The sequence below is a fragment of the Megalobrama amblycephala genome, linkage group LG11 (genome assembly GCF_018812025.1).
Source record: "Megalobrama amblycephala isolate DHTTF-2021 linkage group LG11, ASM1881202v1, whole genome shotgun sequence".
Classification (NCBI taxonomy): domain Eukaryota; kingdom Metazoa; phylum Chordata; class Actinopteri; order Cypriniformes; family Xenocyprididae; genus Megalobrama; species Megalobrama amblycephala.
Window position 1 is genome coordinate 17314476 of NC_063054.1, and position 15228 is coordinate 17329703.

Genomic DNA, 15228 nt, shown 5'->3' on the forward strand with positions numbered 1-15228 from the left:
ACACTAGTCAGAGAGGGGCATTTATATCCCAAGAAAAAAACAAGTACACACACTGAATCTGAAAGGGAGTTTTTATCTGCTGTGTGTAGTCTGTACACTCAAAGTGTTTTAGGGTTCAACAGGAAGAGGCCTCTCATGGGTCTGTGGCCCCAATGTTACATAATACCTCAGCTGTTGTTTAGTAATGAGTCTGTGAAACATTCCTTCACTCTGTATAACTCAAATAATATATTTATTTATTTTTTGTCTGAAACAATTCTATTCATATATGTCTTTTTGTATGAAACAGAGATATTTTTTGTGACATGTTCAACTCAGATGCAGTTTATTCACATGACAAATATGAACAGCTACACTTCTGTAAATCATTTAAACAGTGCATTAATACATGTATTGATACATGAACATGTATACATCAAAAACAAGTCTGCTATACAACATTTGCTTTCATCTAAAGAGACTAAGGTATACACGTTATCAGTTCATGCATTCCCTGGGAATGGAACCCATGACCTTGACATTGCTAGTACAATGCTCTACTGTTTACGGTAAAAATAAAATCTGGAGATTATAGCATAAAGTATAACTAAGTGGTATAGTTACGGTTGATGTTCAGCCAGAAACACATACTTTATGTCTGATTTTAATGACATTGTTTTGTTCTAACGTAAGGACACACAAATGCGGAAGGGAGCAGGAGCATATGTGAACCATATCTCGCCCTCCAAACTGGGTTCCTCTCCTGGACATTTAGAGATGGTGAATTGCTGCAGCATGGAGGTGAAGAACAGGAAGAGCACATTACGAGCCAGCGGCTCTCCCACACACGCTCTCTTGCCTGTAAACAAATGCCATAAGACAAAGTTACACTCAATAGCGTTTACAAGAAAAAAACAAACTGTAAGTACTGCAATGCTACTTGGAATAATTAACACTAGGATCACTAACAGTGTGACAGTTCAGCTGTTCTCAAAGTACTGTAGCTTGTCACATGTAGCGTTGTAACGTCAAACAAAAACAATTGACCAGTTCGATTACTTAACCCTTGTACACACCGGGACGATAATTGCACACACTTATTGCCAGCGTTTTTCGAGATGTTTCGAGATCTTTGTGTTCATACCCAACGATTTTCACTGGTGCTTGTGCTTAGTGCAAGTGAACGGGTAGTGCAAATAAATATATTTATGAATTAGACATTCTAAATAATATTTCTTAAATGTAAATAAAACAATAAAAATACAGATATAAAATTGCATAGACATGAGGAGATAATAAGACAGTAGTGCAAGTGAATGGTAGTGCAAATAAACATATTTATGAAATAGACATTCTCAACTGTGGGCCCTATAATACACCCGGCGCAATGCGACGCAAGGCGCAGCGCAAGTGTGTTTGCTAGTTTGCGTCCGGCGCCGTTCGCGTTTTCCCGTTCAGCGCCACGTCCTTAAATTAGTAAATGCATTTGCGCCAGTTAGTGCGCCAATGGGCGTGCTGGTCTAAAAAAGAGGTGTGTTCAGGCGTATTGCCGGCGCATTGCTATTTTAAGGAGCTGAAAATAGACTGCGCCATAGACCAACTCAAACCTGGTCTAAAGTCTAAAGTCAGTGGCGCAATATTTTTTTGTTAGAGCGCGTTGGTAGAAACTGCGCCTCTGGGCGCGTCCACAGTGCGCGTTGACTTTGCTTATTACACACAGGGATGCGCATCACACAAACATGCCAAATATTAAAAACAAAAGGATTACAGTGTAAAAGAATATTATTGTGTAGGCTACATAAATATAAAAATTTAATGATGAATAGTCATTGCGTGTATTAGAATTAGGCTACCTATTTTCAATTCAGCCTATTACTACTTATAATGATGAACGAAATTGGCTAATTAATTGAACAACAATTTTTAAACAATAGTTGGTTTAAATAAAACTACCCAGCAGGTTGGGCAAACATTTAACCCAACCGCTAGGTTTGTCCATTTTCAACCCAACTTGGGTTGTTTTTAACCCAGCATTTTTTAGAGTGTAATTTCAGCAGCTTCAGGCATGTGAACAAAAGTGCCAATCTCATTGGTCGGCCAGTTTTAAACACAGTGTGTCAACCCCCCCCCCAAAAAAACTAAAACAAGGCATTTTTTTAAAAAATAATTATGCTTTTACACCTGCCGTTTTGCATGTCGGTGTGTACAATCACATTGGCGCCCATTGTTTAATCATGAGTCATTAAACATAGGCGATAATCGTGCACGATAATCGTCCCGGTGTGCACAAGCCTTTATACTATTATTTTTTTGACTCAGCACTTTAAATGTAGCTGTTTTAGTTGCATAACAGCCTGAGAGTTCATTCATTCACTGTGCCAGAAAAAAAAATACTCAGTAAATTATACATCGTAACATGGTTTAGTTTATTTATTCATTTATAAAAGCATATTGCCCTCTCAATTCACTTCAGTTTTCAAATTTAATTAGTGTGTGCTTGTCTTGCACTTGTGTATTTAACACCAATTACAAAACATTACCTGCTGAAAATGGTATGAAGGCATCTCTCTTCCGAAACTGGCCATTTTCATCCAGGAAGTGTCCTGGGTTAAAGGTGTCTGGGGTTTCCCATTCATTTGGATCATGCAGGACTGAAGATATGATTGTTGTAATAGAGGTGCCCTAATGAAGAGAGAATGAAAACTAATTGCCAACATCAGATCATTTTCTATATATATTAAAATACCTCTATATTTCAATACTTGAGCTAGTGTCGAATAGAATAGAATAGAATAGAATAGAATAGAATAGAATAGAATAGAATAGAATTCATACCTTAGGAATGAAGTACCCTGCTAGTGTTGTGTCTTTAGCAGCTTGTTTAGGGAATCCCAGTGGAACAACATCCCCAAATCTTTGAATCTCATGGATAACAGCATCAGTGTAGGGCATATTAACTCTGTCAGCCAAGCAGGGTTGACGCGACTGTCCAATCACCTTGTCTATCTCTGCCTGGACCTTTTCTGAAAGGGAAATACAAGTTAGTCTTAAAGTGGGGACATTTATATGTGCAATATTCTTTAACCGGTAAATAAAAACTAAAACCACACTAACCCTGTATTTCTGGAAATTTGATCATAAAAAGCAGACTCCAGCGTAATGTAGTAGCACCGGTCTCTGTCCCGGCCTCAATCACATCTAGGCAAGATATCACTAACCCTTCTATGTTAAAACCAGCCTCAGGGTCACTCTTTTTCTGTGGGGAAAAAGTATTGAATTATTCAAAATTTTAATTAAAAAAAATTTAAAAAATCACACTTTAGTTACCTTATCCATCTCAGTCAGGTAGCTGTCTATAAAGTCACGAGGGTTTGAAGGGTCCCAGTCCTCTCTGTGTTTAATGATTTCTCCTTTCAGGAAGTCTGTGATCTTCTTATAGTTGGAAAACATGGTCTGGTGGGGGCCAGGTAAATAATCCAAGAGCCGAGGGCACACATTATACAGCTGTAAACGATGATATAGTAGATGATGAATACAGATTTTTACACTACTTTAATATTCTAACTCACAGTGAATTAACTACATGCTATCATGAACCTGTGCTCTTGGAGAACCTGCTAACTGAGCACATTCATTGTCAAGACGCAGAATTCTTTGGTAACATTCATCGTGATAGTCAAAGCGTTGTCCAAATGTCAAACAGGCAACGGTATTTGAGACGGCACCATGTAAGATGGCCATAGGGTTGAAAGGTCCTGTTTGAGGGAAAGCATGGATATTAATCAAACTGGCAAATTGTTTTCATCCCTCTTTGCCCCAATGAACTAAAATTCTCCAGTTGATGAGACATTTAGAGACCATACCCTTTTCTTCCTTAAAAGCTTCACAAAGGTAGACACACTCTTGCTGGATGCTGTGCTCAAGGACTTTCTTCCCCTCTCCAAAGGTCCGCAAATGGAAGGCAGCAAACCTCCTATGCATCCGCCACACGTATCCATTACTCATTGTTAAACCTACATAATGACACATAAAGATAAATGATTGATTATCATTAAGAAATCCACTCCATTTGAGAATAACATTTTTTTTTAAGTATTATGGTCAGTTTACTTACCAATTCCCTTAAAAACTTTATGAAACAGTGGGACATTTGGACGTTCAATGAAACTGTCGTTCTGAGTAATGAGGGCCTCCTTTACAGTTTTATATCCAGATACGATTATCATTTTCTCACTCCCCACTCTTAGGCTGAACACCTTCCCGTAGACTTCAGCCAACTGAAATTCAAAATATTTATTTTATTTTATTTATATCAATCAGAAACATTTATATAGTTAAACCTTTTATTATAAGTCCAGTAACAAGACAATAAATGAATGCTAAAATGAATGTAAATTGTCAGACAAGTTAAAAACTAAAAAACTTAAGCTCCTACCTTATGCATGGTCCTAAAATCCATCTTAGTGAAAACAGTTCCCAGGAATGGCAGAGGCCAGGGTCCTGGGGGGAAATTGGGAGGATTCTTATTTTTGATCATATCAGCAATGAGCAGAAATACAAAAAATAAAATGATCCAGCTTTTAAAATCAAAGCTGTCAAATATGAAGTGCAGGTTCATGGTGGTAGGGGAAATGGCAGGTTCTCTTTGTCTTGTCTGATCGCTGTGGTTTGTAAATGCTTATGGTACAAGTACTTTTGTACAGGACTGGAAAATGTAAAGACTGGAGGGGAGGAGTAGAGGGATATTACACAAGGCACTCCAGATTCCAGGAAGAACAGGGAATGAGAGCCTATGAACACAAATTTATCAAGAGTAAACGTTAAAAATGTAAAGATATGAACATGTGATAATACAAAACATGGGCAACATCACACGTTCACTACAGAGTTCAAACGGGAATCAGAACAATTATTAACTTGAAACTAGTCGCATACATGCACAGTCTGCTTAATAATTATTAGGAACATAACAACGTCTGTCTGTCTGTCTGTCTGTAGCAGATATATTTTTGACAAATGGTTTTCCAAATGAGAAATGGTTAGTTTTGATTTATATAAACATCATAATAACACATAGTAAATAATTTACATTATATTTTTTATTAATACATTAGATATGTTGATCTATTACATACATTTACACAGAACAAATAGCTATAAGCATTAAAAAATTGTGACCAATACTATATCTTCACAAAGTTCCAAAAGTTCATAAAGATTCATATATAAGCACCTCAGAATTATCAGCAGCTATCTCCATCCCCAGCTCCTCCTCTCTTCAGTCAGGATTTGGCCTTATGATTCCCCAGAATCAGACTAATTCTTGAAATATGTGTATGTTAAATTATTGACATTAATGCTATCTGCATATGTTGGCTCTGTTTACCCTATAGGGGTTATTGCCGTTAATGCTGCTAGGCTGCATGGATGTGCAAGGAGTTCTTGCCCAGAACAGAACCATACCGCCAATACAAAGTGCAGGATCATGGTGGTAGGGGAAATGGCAGGTTCTCTTTGTCTTGTCTGATCGCTGTGATTTGTAAATGCTTATGATACAAGTACTTTTGTACAGGACTGGGAAATGTAAAGACTGGAGGGGAGGAGTAGAGGGATATTACACAAGGCACTCCAGATTCCAGGAAGGACAGAGAATCCTGGACAGAGAATGAGACTCCTATAAACACAAATTTATCAAGAGTAAAAGTTTAAAATGTAAAGATATGAACATGAGATAATACAAACACATGGGCAATATATATACTGTATACATGCCTAACTTCATAGGCTATGTAAACAGGTTATGTATCTGTCTGTCTGTCTATGTAGCAGAGATATTTGTGACAAACGGTTTGCCAAATGAGAAATGACCCATGTCCCACTGATTCCCTATGAATCAGTGGGACATTTGGATTCTGTATGAAACAGAGATTTTTCTATGTGACAAATGTTCAACTCAGGTGTAATTTATTTACATGACAAATATGAATAGCCATACTTCTGTAAATCATTTATACAATGCATTAATACATGTATTGATACATGAACATTATTCTATACATCAAATACAAATCTACTATACAACTTTTGACATTTATGTATTTGGCAGATCTAAAGCGACTAAGGTATATATTTTGTCAGTTCATGCATTGTTCATTCACTACATGAATTTTATCTTGTGTAATGAAGATTACAATGATATTGCATTTTGAAAAATTTGGAGATTATGGTAACAAAGTAAAACTAGTGGTATAGTTACAGTTGCTGTTCAGTCAGAAACACATATTTTATGTCTGATTTTAATGACATTGTTTTATTCTAACGTGAGGACACACACATGCGGAAGGAAGCAGGAGCATATGTGAACCATATCTCGCCCTCCAAACTGGGTTCCTCTCCTGGACATTTAGAGATGGTGAATTGCTGCAGCATGGAGGTGAAGAACAGGAAAAGCACAGTACGAGCCAGCGGCTCTCCCACACATGCTCTCTTGCCTGTAAACAAATGCCATAAGGCAAAGTTACACTTCATATGGTGATGCTACTAACCTAGTGAAATTCACTAGGGTCACTAGTGTGACAGTTCAGCTGTTTTCAAAGTACTGTAGCTTTTCCACTAACAAGCTTTGATGAGTATACAAGTATAACAAAAAGCCCAAATGTCTGACAATAATGCTCACTAAAATGCTCAACTCTCACTGTATGTAGCATTGTAAGACTTCAGCATTCATCCTAGTGAATCAGTTCATCCTAAACAACCTCTCTCAAATGTTGCGTTTTAACGTCAAACAAAAACAATTGACCAATTTGATTCCTTAGACTACTGTTTTTGACTCAGCTCTGTAAAGTAGTTGTTTTTGTTGCATAACAGCCTGAGAGTTCATTCATTCATTGCGCCAGAAAAAAACTACTTAGTAAATTATACATTGTAACATGGGTTCATTTATTTATTCGTTTATAAAAGCATATTGCCCTCTTAATTCACTTCAATGTTGTTAGGTACATCAAGTTTAATTAGTGTGTGCTTGTCATGCTCTTATGTAGGCCTATTTAATACCAGAAGTCCAAAAGATAAATACAAGCATATCATTTTTTGAGAAGATATAACAGGCGGTGTGTTTACAAAACATTACCTGCTGAAAATGGCATGAAGGCATCTCTCTTCCGAAACTGGCCATTTTCATCCAGGAAGTGTCCTGGGTTAAAGGTGTCTGGGGTTTCCCATTCGTTTGGATCATGCAGGACTGAAGACAGGTTTGTTGTCACAGATGTGCCCTAATAAAGACCGAATGAAATCTAATTGCATTTGTGCAGCATCCATTACAGAAACAATTGACTGACTGTCTTAAGAATTTTATTCCAACATCAGATTATTTTATAGAATAGAATAGAATTCATACCTTAGGAATGAAGTACCCTGCTAGTGTTGTGTCTTTCACAGCATGTTTAGGGAATCCCAGTGGAACAACATTCCCAAATCTTTGAATCTCATGGATAACAGCATCAGTGTAGGGCATATTAACTCTGTCAGCCATGCAGGGTTGACGCGACTGTCCAATCACCTTGTCTATCTCTGCCTGGACCTTTTCTGAAAGGGAAATACAAGTTAGTCCTAAAGTGGGGACATTTGTATGTGCAATATTCTTTAGCCAGTAAATAAAAACTAAAACCACACTAACCCTGTATTTCTGGAAATTTGATCATAAAAAGCAGACCCCAGCGTAATGTAGTAGCACCGGTCTCTGTCCCGGCCTCAATCACATCTAGGCAAGATATCACTAACCCTTCTATGTTAAAACCAGCCTCAGGGTCACTCTTTTTCTGTGGGGAAAAAGTATTGAATTATTCAAAATTTTAATAAAAAAAAAAAAAAAATCCCACTTTAGTTACCTTTTCCATCTCAGTCAGGTAGCTGTCTATAAGGTCACGAGGGTTTGAAGGGTCCCAGTCCTCTCTGTGTTTAATGATTTCTCCTTTCAGGAAGTCTTTTATCTTAATATAGTTGGAAAAAATGGTCTGGTGGGGGCCAGGTAAATAATCCAAGAGCCGAGGGCACACATTATACAGCTGTAAACGATGATATAGTAGATGATGAATACAGATTTTTAATTATAATTAATTTGCTGTGAGTTAGAATATTAATAGTAGTTAGACCCTACTTTAATATTCTAACTCACAGTGAATTAAAGGTGCCCTAGAATTAAAAATTGAATTTATCTTGGCATAGTTAAATAACAAGAGTTCAGTACATGACATACAGTGAGTCTCAAACCCCATTGTTTCCTCCTTCTTATATAAATCTCATTTGTTGACGAACAGGCGAATAACACCGACTGTTACGTGAAAGTCGGGATCATTAATATGTACGCCCCCAATATTTGCATACGCCAGCTCATGTTCAAGGAATTACACAAGGGCAGGACATCTGGATCTGTGCACAGCTGAATCATCAAACTACGTAAGCAAGCAAGAACAACAGCGAAAAATGGCAGATGGAGCAATAATAACTGACATGATCCATGATAACATGATATTTTTAGTGATATTTGTAAACTGTCTTTCTAAATGTTTCATTAGCATGTTGCTAATGTACTGTTAAATGTGGTTAAAGTTACCATTGTTTCTTATTGTATTCATGGAGACAAGAGCCGTCGTTATTTTCATTATTAAACACTTGCAGTCTGTATAATTCATAAACACAAATTCATTCTTTATAAATCTCTCCAACAGTGTAGCATTAGCCGTTAGCCACGGATCACAGCCTCAAATTCATTCTGAATCAAATGTAAACATCCAAATAAATACAATACTCACATCCGACATATGCATGCAGTATGCATGACGAACACTTTGTAAAGATCCATTTTGAGGGTTATATTAGCTGTGTAAACTTTGTTTATGCACTGTTTAAGGCAAGTGCGAGATCCGTGGGCGGGGAGCGTGAGCATTTAAAGGGGCCGCAACCTGAATCGGCGCATTTCTAATTATGCCCCAAAATAGGCAGTTAAAAAAATAAAAAATAAAAAAATCTATGGGGTATTTTGAGCTGAAACTTCACAGACACATTCAGGGGACACCTTAGACTTATATTACATCTTGTAAAAAAACGTTCGATGGCACCTTTAACTACATGCTATCATGAACCAATACCTGTGCTCTTGGAGAACCTGCTAACTGAACACATTCATTGTCAAGACGCAGAATTCTTTGGTAACATTCATCGTGATAGTCAAAGCGTTGTCCAAATGTCAAACAGGCAACGGTATTTGAGACAGCACCATGTAAGATGGCCATAGGGTTGAAAGGTCCTGTTTGAGGGAAAGCATGGATATTAATCAAACTGGCAAATTGATTTCATCCCTCTTTGCCCCAATGAACTAAAATTCTCCATTTGATGAGACATTTAGAGACCATACCCTTTTCTTCCTTAAAAGCTTCACAAAGGTAGACACACTCTTGCTGGATGCTGTGCTCAAGGACTTTCTTCCCCTCTCCAAAGGTCCGCAAATGGAAGGCAGCAAACCTCCTATGCATCCGCCACACGTATCCATTACTCATTGTTAAACCTACATAATGACACATGAAAATGAAAGTTTGACTATCATTAAGAAATCATCTCCATTTGAGAATAAAAAAATGCTTTTATTTTAAGCATTATAGTCAGTTTACTTACCATTTCCCTTATAAATTTTATGAAACAGTGGGACATTTGGACGGTCAAGGAAACTGTCGTTCTGAGTAATGAGGGCCTCCTTTACAGTTTTATATCCAGATATGATTACCAGTTTCTCACTCCCCACTCTTAGGCTGAACACATTCCCGTAGACTTCAGCCAACTGAAATTCAAAATATTTATTTTATTTTATTTATATCGATCAGGAACATAAATATAGTTAAACCTTTTATGATAACACTTTACAATACGAGTGCACTAATATGCATGAATTCATGCTTAACTAATGCACAGAAAATCATGTGTTAATGTATGACTCATGAAGAACTAAACCATTAATTAATGATTACTGCATCCGCTACTAATAAAGAGTCTACATGATTAATAGATTGAGTAATATATGAATTGTTATTAATTAAATGTGTCATAATGTATTAATTCCTTAATAACATATTTTATTAACTTCCACATTTTATTAATGTGTTAATTACCACAATGTGTTGAAGCCATGTACTTCAACTTCCAGCTGTCTGCTCATTATCTAATCATTAATTAATCATTATCTAATGATCTGAAAATGTATCATTATGTTATGACTTTACTTGTTGAGGCACATGGCTATTAACTAATTGTTAAGTAATATGTCATTAATGGGTTTTGAAAGTTGCACATGCAGTGAATGTAATGTCAGAGAATGTGTTTGAAGGATGGGTAAGTTGGGCTGCACACAAATATCAGCATGCCAGAATCTAAACTACTGACCACTGTTACACTGTGTTTAAAATGGACGCGACCATCATCGAGTCATGTGACAGACCATTGCAAGTCCATTTGTCCTTCATAACAGAAGTAGCATTTTGTTGTGTCGTGAAGCGTCAATGATTATAATGGGTTCTATTCTCTTTGTCCGGCCTTGACACAGTGTTACGCAATAGCAGTGCCCTATTTTCAGTGTTCCGCCTTTGAATCATAGACCTCATGCTTAACCTGACATATTCCTGTGCCATGAACAACAAGGTTCTGGATGCAGCAGTTCATCTGGTACAGTGGAATCACAGTTGTAGATAGTTGGAAATTGAAATCCATGGCTTAGTGTGGATGTCAACCCCGTAATTACATATTACTTAACAATTAGTTAATAGTCATGTGCCTCAGCAAGTAAAGTCATAACATAATGATACATTTGCAAACCATAAGTTAATGATTAATTAAAGCAGACAATTTGAAGCTAAAGTACATGGCTTCAAACCATTGTGGTAATTAACACATTAACTTTGACTATTAGTTAATAAAATATGTTATTAAGGAATTAATACATTATGACACATTTAATTAATAACAATTCATATATTACTCAATCTATTAATCATATAGACTCTTTATTAGTAACGGATGCAGTAATCATTAATTAATGGTTTAGTTCTTCACGAGTCGTACATTAACACATGATTATCTGTGCATTATTTAAGCATGAATTTATGCATATTAGTGCACCCGTATTGTAAAGTGTTACCCATTTTATAAGTCCAGTAACAAGACAATATGAATGAATTCGATGCTAACATGAAAGTAAACTGTCAGACATTCAAGTTAAAAACTAAAAAAGTTAAGCTCCTACCTTATGCATGGTCCTAAAATTCATCTCAGTGAAGATAGTTCCCAGGAATGGCAGAGGCCAGGGTCCTGGGGGGAAATTGGGAGGATTCTTATTTTTGATCATATCAGCAATGAGCAGAAATACAAAAAATAAAATGATCCAGCTTTTAAAATCAAAGCTGTCAAATATGAAGTGGAGGTTCATGGTGGTAGGGGAAATGGCAGGTTCCCTTTGTCTTGTCTGATCGCTGTGGTTTGTAAATGCTTATGGTACAAGTACTTTTGTACAGGACTGGTGAATGTCAACACTGGAGGGGAGGAGTAGAGGGATATTACACAAGGCACTCCAGATTCCAGGAAAAACAGGGAATGAGACCCTATTGTTACGAATCCTGTCAGTTCTGGACTACATTTCCCATCATCCCCCCTGTCAATCACATGCACTCACTCCACCTATCACCTGTTGCCACATCCACCCTAGCACACCACACTTATCACCACACCCAGCTGCAGCTCATTATCAGGACTATAAAGGACTCACACTCACACCACCAGTTTGCGAAGTCTTGATTACCCAGTGTGTCATTTCTGAGCGTTTCCTTGTATCCTGTCTGCCTGTGTTTGATCGTGCCTGTTCCTGTTTATTGACCCGTTGCTGCCTGTCCTGACTCTTGCCTTGTATACTGTTCTGTGAATGATATCCGCCTGCCTCGATCTACTGCCTGTACCCTGACTACGTTTCTGCCTGTTCCTTACTGTTCCTGTTTGCCCCTGATCGACCCAGCCTGTACGACTATGCTCACTGTAAATAAAAGCTTGCATATGGATCTCTGCCTCAGTCCCGCTACGTTACAGAAGACTTCGCCACAACAACGATCCAGCAGCTTTCCCGGAAAACGTTTACACGGTATGGACATTACTCAATTGTTATTGTGGAGTTCGCAGGGCACGCGATCGTTAGAGGAATATGTGCAGGAATATTTGGACATTGCTTACCTCTCTGATCTACCGGACTGTGCTTTGATTGACTTCTTCTGTGACGGCGTCAACAAACCTCTCCAGGATAAACTAAAACGAGAGGGACCGCGTTCATCACTCAGCAGCTTTATGGACTTTGCTTTGTTGTCTGTTGGTTCTCGGTTTACTGTGGGGGTCGCGGAGGAATGCGACACCATGGTAGATTACGTAATGGCCGCCGCGCCAAGGAACACGCACAAGATGGTGGCTACCGTCACAACAACAACAGTTCATGTCCCCGCTGATCACCTAGAGCAACGCCACATCTCCGCTGATCGCCCAGAGCCACGTCACGCCTTCGCTGATCGCCCAGAGCATCGCCACCTCTCCGCTGATCGCCCAGAGCCACGTCACGTCTCCACTGATCGCCCAGAGCCACGTCACGTCTCCGCTGATCGCCCAGAGCCACGTCACGCCTTCGCTGATCGCCCAGAGCATCGTCCCGTCTCCGCTGATCGCCCAGAGCCACGTCACGTCTCCGCTGATCGCCCAGAGCAACGTCACGTCTCTGGATCAGTCAGAAAGCAGCTAGGATTGCGTTCCAGTGTGGCTGATCCACCGCTGATTTCATCGCGAGCGGCTGGTATTCCCAAGCATCAGCCGCCCGTTTCGCACTCAAGCCAGTCAGCCGCTTCGCACTCAAGCCCGGCGGCTGCTTCGCACTCAAGCCCGGCGACTGCTTCGCTCTCAAGCCAGCCGGCCGCTTCGCTCTCAAGTTCGTCTGTTTCAACGCTCTCAACTTCGTCTGTTTCAACGCTCTCAAGTTCGTCTGTTTCAGCGCTCTCAAATTCTTCGGTTGCAACACACTCAAAGTCACCGATAGCAACGCACTCAAAGTCACCGATGGCAACGCACTCAAAGTTGCCAAGGGCAACGCATTTAAATTCACCGGTTGCAACGCACTCAAGCTCCCTGGACGCGATGGACAAGATGGCCGCCCCTGCACAGTCAGTGAAAAAAGGGGTCGTTCCAGCCGTTGAGTCCGTTCCAGTCAGTGAGTCCGTTCCTGAATCCGCTCCAGTCAGTGAGTCCACTCCAGAGTCCGCTTCAGCCAGTGAGTCCGCTCCAGCCAGTGAGTCTGCTCCAGAGCCTGCTCCAGCCAGTGAGTCCGCTCCAGAATCCGCTCCAGCCAGTGAGTCTACTCCAGCCCCGCATGCGCTTCCTGTCAGTCCCGTCATGGCCAGAAGGACTGTGTTCACGTTCTATGTTCTGGCTGTTTTGCGGGCCTGGAGGATGTACTCGGGCTCCTTTGACTATGGACCAGTCTGCCAGCCTGAGCCCGCTGCCATCCCGGAGCAGTCCAAGCCCGCTGCAGTCCCGGAGCAGCTTGAACCCGCTGCCACCCCGGAGCAGTCCAAGGCCGCTGCAGTCCCGGAGCAGCCTGAGCCTGCTGCCATCCCGGAGCAGCTCGAGCCTGCTGGCGTCCCAGAGCTGTCCGCTCTCCCTGACACGGCCACGGAGGCCGTCACCGAGCTGTCCGCTCTCCTTGATACGGCCACAGAGCACCCTTGGTCGGTCCTGCCACCACCGCCCAGGCCATTTGTCCTGCCGCTGCCGCTCAGGCCATCTGCCCTGCTGGCGCCACCCGAGCTCCTTGCCCTTGAACCCGCCAATGCCTCCGTTGATTTCCCCAAGAACTTTTTTTTGGGGGGGGGGCAGTATACCTAGGGGTGGGGAGCTGGTGGGTGGGGAGCTGGTGGGTGGGGAGCTGGTGGGTGGGGAGCTGGTGGGTGGGGACCCTGCCCAGCCACTGCTGTCATGGCCATTTATGGACTGTAGCCCACTAGGGCCATTTATGGACTGTAGCCCACCAGGGCCATTTATGGACTCATTGCTGCGGCTGCCCAAGCCACCTGACCTGCCGTGGTTGCCCAAGCCACATGACCTGCCGTGGCTGCCCAAGCCACCTGACCTGCTGTGGCTGCCCAAGCCACCTGTCCTGCCGTGGCTGCCTGAGCCACCTGACCTGCCGTGGCTGCCCGAGCCGCCTGACCCGCCGTGGCTTCCTGACCCGCCGAGGCTGCCCGAGGCTCCTGACCCGCCGTGGCTGCCCGAGGCTCCTGACCCGCCGTGGCTGCCCGTGGCACCTGACCCACCGTGGCTGCTTGAGTTCCTGGACCTGCCCTGGAGACCTCCATACCCGCCTGCACATCCAGTATCTCCTGCCTGTAGGTCTCCAGGGCACCCACCCCCCTCCCCAGTTGTGCCATCTATGGCGCGAGGATGCGCCTTCCGGGAGGGGGACATTCTGTTACGAATCCTGTCAGTTCTGGACTACATTTCCCATCATCCCCCCTGTCAATCACATGCACTCACTCCACCTATCACCTGTTGCCACATCCACCCTAGCACACCACACTGATCACCACACCCAGCTGCAGCTCATTATCAGGACTATAAAGGACTCACACTCACACCACCAGTTTGCGAAGTCTTGATTACCCAGTGTGTCATTTCTGAGCGTTTCCTTGTTTCCTGTCTGCCTGTGTTTGATCGTGCCTGTTCCTGTTTATTGACCCGTTGCTGCCTGTCCTGACTCTTGCCTTGTATACTGTTCTGTGAATGATATCCGCCTGCCTCGATCTACTGTCTGTACCCTGACTACGTTTCTGCCTGTGCCTTACTGTTCCTGTTTGCCCCTGATCGACCCAGCCTGTACGACTATGCTCACTGTAAATAAAAGCTTGCATATGGATCTCTGCCTCAGTCCCGCTACGTTACACCTATGAACACAAATGTATCGAGAGTAAATGTTAAAAAAGTAAAGATATGAACATGAGATAATACAAACACATGGGCAACATACATACATATATACATATATATGCTCAAAATTATTCATACACTTGGTAAATATGACCAAAGAAGGCTGTGAAAATAAATCTGCATCATTCATTTGATCTTTTATTTAAAAAATCGACAAAAATCCAACCTTTCATTGGAGAATAATAATTTTAAATGGGGGGG

The 15228-nt window shown here is 41.2% G+C and overlaps 1 pseudogene; it reads right to left on the bottom strand.

Annotated features, from left to right (window-relative positions):
- Positions 1–15228, bottom strand: part of LOC125277845 — a 58883-nt pseudogene that overhangs the window by 38789 nt on the left and 4866 nt on the right.